This window comes from Chlorocebus sabaeus, chromosome 15 (assembly GCF_047675955.1).
Source record: "Chlorocebus sabaeus isolate Y175 chromosome 15, mChlSab1.0.hap1, whole genome shotgun sequence".
Classification (NCBI taxonomy): domain Eukaryota; kingdom Metazoa; phylum Chordata; class Mammalia; order Primates; family Cercopithecidae; genus Chlorocebus; species Chlorocebus sabaeus.
This window is the reverse complement of record NC_132918.1, coordinates 82,880,058-82,888,399: the sequence shown is the minus strand read 5'-3', so window position 1 is coordinate 82,888,399 and position 8,342 is coordinate 82,880,058. Positions and strand designations below refer to the sequence as shown.

Below are 8,342 nucleotides of genomic sequence, written 5' to 3'. Positions count from 1 at the left end.
TCTTATGATTAGACTAGTATTATGAGAGCAGGACCACAGAGAGAAAGAACCATCGTCATCACGACATATCAAGAGTATACACTATAAAGATGATTTATCATTGTTGATGTTGGTCTTGATCCCCTGGCTGAGAGAGTGTTTGTCAGGTTTCTCCTATATTTTTCCCCTGACTACCTTTCCATACGGAATATACTCCCCAGAAGGAAGTTACTATCTACAGCCCACAATTAAAGAGTAGGGGTTTATGCTTCTCCTTAAGGCCAGCACATGTCCATAAGTTATTTGGAATCCCTGTGCACATCTATATGAATACATTTGGAATTAAGGGATGTTTGTCTTTTCTCTCTGGTTTATTAATTTACTTAATACTTTATTTATATTAGTATGGACTCATTACATTTTTTTCTTTTCTTTTTTTTTTTTTTTTTTTTTGAGACAGAGCCTCACTCTGTTGCCCAGGTTGGTGGAGTGCAGTGGTGCGATCTCGGCTCACTGAACCTCCACTTCCTGGGTTCCAGGGATTCTCCTGTCTCAGCCTCCCGAGTAGCTGGGATTACAGGCACACAACACCATGCCTAGCTAATTTTTGTGTTTTTAGTAGAGACAGGGTTTCACCATGTTGGCCAGACTGGTCTCAGACTCCTGACATCAAGTGATCTGCCCACCTCAGCCTCCCAAAGTGCTGGGATTACAGGTGCGAGCCACCGCACCCAGCCCTGGACTCATTAATATTTATTTTAGACTTCGGGTTATAATGTAAAATACTGTTCTATTTTGTTGCTCAAATTGTTTCAGCTTTGGCTACTGGGAGCTCTTCCAGTGGCTCCTGTGTCTTTTTGAAATATCCCTCACCAATAGAGTTTTGTTTTTGAATAATTCCTTACTTTAAGGTGCTACAAGAGCTTCCATTCTCATTTGTGTATTTCCTGCTGCAGTTTTAGACTCAACCATTTCTCCAAGAAGCCTTGGTTTCCGCTGCTGTGAAATAGCATTAAAACTGAGACCAGCCTGGCCAACATGACAAAACCCCATCTCTACTGAAAATATAAAAACTAGCTGGGTGTGGTGGCACATGGCTGTAATCCCAGCTACTCAGGAGGCTGAGGCAGGAGAATCACTTGAACCTGGGAGGCGGAGGTTACAGTGGGCCACGATCGTGCCACTGCACTCCAGCTTGGGCAACAGAGTGAGACTCTGTGTCAAAAACAAAAACAAACACAAAAATGAAACAAAACTGAGATCTGAGCACCAGGTGTGCTTGTTGCTTGTCACTGCTTCTAGGACAAATATATTTTAAATCTTATATTTTTAACACCAGCACACACACAACTATAATACAATTGCACTATGCATGAAACAATCATATATTTATTAATAGCATTCAATCATGGTGTCATAGGAGCCTGTGGTCCTACACTGGAATCCACACACAAAACTTGCATATGATGGTCATCTTCTTTCAGTCCTGTTAGGATTGAAAGAGAGAGGTATAGCCTCAGTGGAGATAATATCAGAAGTCTAATTTTATTTATTTATTTATGTAGACACAGGATCTTACTCTGTGGCCCAGGCTAGAGTGGTGCCATCATAGCTCACTGCAGCCTCAAACTCCTGGGTTCAAGCAATCCTCCTGCCTCAGCCTCCCAAGTGGCTAGCACTACAAGTGTGTGCCATCATGCCTGGCTATTTTTTTTTTTTTCCATTTTTTTAGAGACAGGGTCTCATATGTTGCCCAAGCTGGTCTTGAACCCCTGGTCTCGAGTGATCTTCCCACCTCAGCCTCACAAAGTATGGGGATTACAGTTGTGTCATTGTGTCTGGCCTAGGAGTCCAAATTTGAGGCCTTCTTTGAATGTGCAGCCACAACAAATGGCTTTTGCAAGGCTGCCAACCCCATATCCTCTTTCCATAATATGCCATAAGGAAAGCATACTGGATTTAGAACTAGGGCCTGAAAGTTCCGAATCCAGCTGTGTTAGTGTTATAGCATATATAGCAAGTGGATTCTGTCTGGGCCTCAATTTCCAATGATATAAAATCAGGAACATCAGAATGGATAATGGCTAAAGGCCCTCCCAGTTCTAGCACACTGTAATTTTCAATAGTCTTACGCTGGGGGAATACAATTGGCTCCCCTAGTATTTGTATACAGGCCTAATATTCCATAAAGTCTAAACCAGTGGAGGAATGGGGGTGGGGAGGTCGTTGCTGATAAATCAGAGTCATTTTATTATTTTTTGGGAATGCCAAAGCCTGTTAAAGGCTTTAGATTATCTAGACAATTGGGCCTGAGAAACTTTAGACCTTTCTTTTTAAAGAATGAAGATCAAAAAAGGGTAAGAAATATTGATGGAAAGTATCTCATTGGTTTCACGTTCTGATATATCAAGACTTCTTCCTCTTTTTTTTTTTTTTTCCTTTAGTAAGGGAAAACTCCTCATCTGTTATTTCCTCTGACTTCAAATAATTACCTTTAATGCAGTGATGTCTGAGCCACCTCTATGTTTCTTACCAGGAATCTCTCTCTAGGTTTTTTTTTTTTTCTTTTTCTCTTCCTTCCTTCTCTCCTCCCTCCCTCCCTCCCTCCCTCTCTTACCCTCTCTCCCTCTCTTCCTTCCCTTGAATGTTATGATGTGTTTTTTACATTCACATACTACCCAGTGTACAAATGTCATCTCCTTCCTATCATTGATGGGGACAGTTTCCAAAAACAAATAGAAGGAAAATAAAAAATGAAATATAGGGCAGAAAAGACACTTGGGAACTGTCACATTTCATTATGAATGCTGGAGATCAAAGGTACAAGTTCTTAGAACCTGCTTCCTCCACCTCTTAACGTTTAAAATCTTCAATTGGCTTTTGAACCCACTCAGCAAAATCCCAGACTTTGGTCTACAATTGGTTAAAAATTGATAGAGTGAGGATTCTGGGACTGCCTTCTTTACTTAGAAGTTTACATTTTAACTCCTTCCCTAGCCCCAGGTACACATATACACACAGCTCCTTTCCACTCCTCTTGCACAGTTCTGTAAATGTGTATTGAAATGTAAAGGTAGAGAACTAAGCGCAGCCATCCCGCAAATCATCGGGGCTATTCCTTCACACAGCTGAGGAAACGGAGTCCTCACAAGTGGCTTTGCTCAATGTCCCATAAAGAGTTTCAGGCAGAGCTGTAATTAGAAACCAAGGGTGTGTGTGTGTGTGTGCGCGCGTCTGTGTGTGTGTGTTTGCAACAAATACAGTGTTTTATTTTTTTCCTTCTCCCTACACTGTGCCCCCGTGGAGTTACATTCGTGTGTGTGTGCCTCTGTATGTACACAAGTTACACAGACACTGACATGTAGGAAACGTGCACCAAAGTGTCTGTCGTCTGACCTCAGGTAACAGTATAATGACTCGAATTTAAGGCAGCTGAAAGATTTCTGCCGGTGGAGGTTGAAATAAACAAGAAAAGCCACTGTGGAGATGTGAATGGAAAAGTACCGAGCCCTCCCTCCCTCCGCACATTCTTCCGCTCTCCAGCTCTCCCTGCCATCGAGCTGGCTTCAGATAGGCTTCTGCATGGTCAGGTGTACAAGAGGGCGGTGTGAGGAAGAAAAAAAAATGCAGGCACAACACGCAAATCAAGTTTTTCCACTTCTAGCCTTAGGTAGTAGAGACAGCTAAGTACAGCAGCCAGCAGCCCGGCAAGGGCAGCGGGTGGACCAGCCACCCTGAGTTTACAAACACTGAAGTGCTTTCCTTCCCTCATCCCTCTCAGAGTCCAGCTGCTGCTTTCCTTCATGCTAAGGTTTCACAGGAAGTGAAAACTCTGCTATTCAAAACAGTGATCGAATGCAATAAACAAATCATTACACACCCCCTAACCCCCATCACTTCTCTATTTTAAGCTCCTGATATTTATTTCCATTTTAAGCAAGTGAGAAAAGTGTGGAAAATTAGTGTTTGGGGGTAAACTCTGAGCCAGGCTGAAAAGAGTTCTAAAGAAAAAAAAAAATCTCAGAACAATAAAGGCTAAAAGCGGGCAGCATATGGATGAAAATTAAACATTAATACTTCCTTTTCAGAAGGCAGTAGCTGGAAATTATATATTTTTTAATGTCTCAAAACTTTCTGCTCCTCTTGCTATGTTAAAAACGCCTATCTTTCTCCAAAGATACTACAAGGAGCTTGCTTACAACAGCTCTAAATGAAGGATTTGAAATAAAATGAACAGGTAAAATTTATCAAGTCTGATAGATAATATCTCCCAAATCTATCAAAAGTAGTGCCAAGTACTTCAGTGTAGCTGAGAGGCATAAATAAACCCAAATGACCATCAAAACTCATCATGACTTGGAGTTAGCTCTGAGTTTTACAGTTTACAACGAGACCATAGCAGCCTTGCTTTCCTCAGTTCTATAAGGAAACAAGATACCCACCTACAGACTCAAGTTGTCAGGTTACCCTGATCCTCTAAAATGACAGAGGGCCAGCAAATCATGCAGACCCATTTTCAGTTGTGTTCCTCGGGTCACACATCCTCCTAGTGAGGACCCAGCCTGTAATCCTGAAAGAAGAAAGCCTACAGGAGGTGATTGATTTGAAAACTTCTTTCCAGCTTTAAAATCTATAGTCCTGTGATGTGATATCTTAAAGACCTACCAAAGTGCCAGAGGTTCTTGATAGGTGAAAACAACTTCCTCTTGTGAGCCCCCTTAGAAGGAGGACAGAACCATGTTTGCTTCAAGGATAGGTTCTTTTTCGGCTATGACTGAATTGTGGGGAAGGTTTTGCAAGGGGGAATTGGATGTGAAGTCTGTTCTTTTCCTTAAATAGATGTAGTATTAGGACCAGGGTATTTTATTTTGTAATAAGGCTTATATTTACCCAGCGGCAATGATCAGGGACCTATTCTTATGCACAGTCCATGAGGCAAAGAGGTTGGCCTGGTCCTCTATTCTGAGTATTAACAGCCAGTAACCATTAAATCATGGGACTAGGTGATTTGTAGTACCCCCAAGTCTGCAGGAGTTATTCATACGACCCCAGACATGGAATCACTCTTTAGAGCTTCTTAAGGATGATTTAAAAGAATCAGAATACATTCAAGTCAGCCCTTTCTTTAATCCTATAACACGGCACTGCAGGAGTGAGGGAGGCCCACATAGTGATGCCAACTGGTTACTGAGGAGAGGTCAAGAACGAAAGAAATGACATTCTGGAAGAAATTCAACTGGTATAATATTTGACAAAGTTACTTTCCTAGGAATTGAAAAGAGATTGAGAGGCGGGTGCACAATTTTCCTCACCATGCATTCAGTTGAAAGTAAAAGAGACTCACCGAAAAGTAAGTGTCTATCTTTAGAACAATTTCAATAATCATTTTCTCTTTCTTTCTAACTGGTCTTCTGTTCTGGTCAATTTCTTTCAGTGTAAACACATTGATTTGGCAAAAAGCAGAAGGAAAATGTGGCACTCTGGCACTTGGTCCCAGAAATAATGTGCTGGGAAGATCTGAGGTCTCTGGTGATGAGGTTAATTATATATAAACCAGGCCTGGTGGGTTCTCCCTCTAGGGGCTCACTGCAGAGAATTAAAGAGGGCTGAGGTATGAGAAGGGTGAATTCCTTCCCAGCCCCCACTCTGGCTGGTTCTACTACTGCCTTAGGGAGCAGATTTCCCTTTGCTCTGCAGCGCCCCCATGGGGCTAAGAGTGGAGTGGCAAAGGGAACACAGGAGGGACAAGCTGTGTGTGTTTCAGGTTTGGGGGGGCGGTGGATGAGGCTGAATGGCAGTTTTGACAAAAAAAAAAATGTGACCAAAAATCAGAAAAGTAATCTTTTGAAGGACCAATAATAGGGCAGAGCCATACAATTCACATTACAAACCATATAGATAAATCTCAGAAATCCCAAAGTGCTCATTGCTCATAAAAGAAAAAATTATCACACATATAAACACACAAGGAAAATCCCTTCCGCAAAGTCGGGGTGTCATTTTGCATCCAGTGGGATTCATTTTAATCTCTTTGAAAATGAGAAGGAAGGGGACTCAAATGAAAAAGCAGATAGTCTGCCTTCCGGCAGAATAAATCTGAACTTGACAATATCATGTGTCTTTGGGGGTAAAACGTACATTTCAACAACAGTGACAGGATTAGGCCTATGTATATTTTTCAAAAACCCTTCACAAGACAGGCTTTTCTGCAGAGGCTGCAGTAATCCATCTGTCAATAAGTATTAAAATATTCAAATTTCACAGGGACAGACACTCAACGCATGTTTCCTAAGCTCCAGCCCTTGTGGAAAATAATCAACCTCTTTGCCCCTTTCTGGGTTTTAAAACCTAAAATACAGCCTTTAAAAACGTGTGTGTGTTGTGGGGTAGTGGGGTGCATTGCCAACAACATTTTCAGTGATAGATGGAACTTCTTACGGGACTGTCAATGAAAGAGATTTTCCAAATATCCCAGCAAAGAGCAATTTTTCACAGCTCTGATCTCTCCTCCATTATAAACCCAAATTTTGGGTTGGGATAGGTAGATTATTTTAGGACATATCTTTATTAGAAATTAACAAGTGACGAGATTTTGTGGAACCTTTAAGAACTCATCTGTAATTTAATAAGTCGCTTGAAGGACTCTCATAGCCAAGGCTCAGAACAGCCTGACCTTTGAAAGCTGCTTCTGGTCCAAACATTTTGGGCTAATTCTTGAGGAATCTGAAATATTATTTTCCCCTCACACCCTTCTTTTAAGAGAGAGACATAAAAGAAACAAGAGTCTCCCTTATTCAGGGATGAGTAGGAGGGGAAAAAACCCCAACCAACATTTAAATAAGGAAACTAGCAGCTCTGAACAAACAAACTAGGACCCACAATGAAATGATTCTGCACTGCAATTGCCTTTAAAAAGAAAGTAATAGAGAAAAAGAGAAGGAAAGATTTTCCCCTTCTTCTCTGCCCCCCCCACCCCCAACTCAGCTTCAAAGCTAAGAAGACTGTGCTGCGTGTAGTGCGTTGTAGTTGTAGCAGTCTGTTCTAAATACAGGCAGTATCTGTGATACTGGCACGGCAGGCCTTTAGAATTCCCTCCGGCTGATCTCTTAAACACAGACTGAAGAGATTTTTTTACAACGACCTTGAAACGAGCCCCGAAAAAAATATCAAGACCTTAAGAGAAAACAAAACACAAACAGGTATGTGGCTCATAGAATTTTGTAGAAAACACACACACATACCCCCCCACCCCCTACACACACACACACACACACACACACACACACACACGTTTCTTGCAACAAGAAATTTCCTAAGAGTCAACAATAACAGATTAAACCCACCACTTGCTGTCCTGGAAAGAAACAAACCAAACCAAAACAAATCCTTTGAACATTTCTCTCAAGTGCAGGAGAGACACACTTCAGCAAAAGTCCAAGGGGAAAAAGAAAATTGCACCAAAGGAAAAAAAAAAAAAAAAAAAGTGGGGGCTGGGATTGTTACATATGGCCAAAAATTTAAGCTTCTTTCAACAGTGTTAGTATTGAAATAACACATCTTCTTTAAAACGCTTGAGGGATTAGATAGGAAAAGAAAAGGCACGCACAAAAAATTCCAACCGATGCCGATCCTATGATTTACGTAACACCACAAACTTGCAAAAGGCAAAAAATCAGAAGCAAAAATCCATAAACCATCAAAATACAGCAACCAAAAATCCCAAGCCACCACACCAGAAAGAAAAAACCCCAGAACGACAGCAAAAACCCCTATCCTAAATAAAAATAAAGCAAATGAACCCACCGAAAACTGCTTGGCAAATATTTTTCTCGTGGTGCCTAATATTCTAGCTGGAAAGAGCTGTGGTGTTTATTGTTTTTTTTTCTCTCTCTCTCTCTCTCTCTTACTTGCCTCTCTAACCCTACTATATATAACATACTTTTTCCAGTGGTTCAAACCTCTCGCTCCCTTTTGTGCATTTAGCTCGATCTGCTGAGTTTATGGGTAAGAGAGGAGGAATTAGCCCCAGACCCAGGGAAAGCAAAGCGCACTCCCCCTCTTATGTCACCGAATAGCAAATTAGTTCTCAGAATTCCAGAGGCCGAGCTTTGCTACAGCGAAGGCGCCGACGTCACAGAGGAGGAGCCCACGTGACGGTGGCGGAGCAGGCCATACCATCGTCATGGGTCCGGGGAGGGAGAGCCACATTCAGGCCCCTCGAACCTCGAACGGGAACCTCCAAATCCGAGACATTCTCCTTATGAGGCCCTCGAAATATGCCGGACAGTGAAAAACTCTTGTGGCTTTGAGGGCTTTTGATCGGCCAGGGGAGGTAAAAAGCTCAGAGAGCTGACACCAAGTCC

The 8,342-nt window shown here is 41.9% G+C and overlaps 1 long non-coding RNA gene across 1 annotated transcript; it reads right to left on the bottom strand.

Annotated features, from left to right (window-relative positions):
• Nucleotides 1–1,346: 1,346 nt before the first annotated feature.
• LOC119625804 (uncharacterized) lies at nt 1,347–8,289 on the bottom strand. The gene is made up of 2 exons (XR_005241946.2): nt 7,783–8,289; nt 1,347–1,465 (listed from the first exon to the last, which is right to left on the bottom strand). It is a non-coding gene; the product is annotated as an uncharacterized lncRNA (long non-coding RNA).
• Nucleotides 8,290–8,342: the final 53 nt, after the last annotated feature.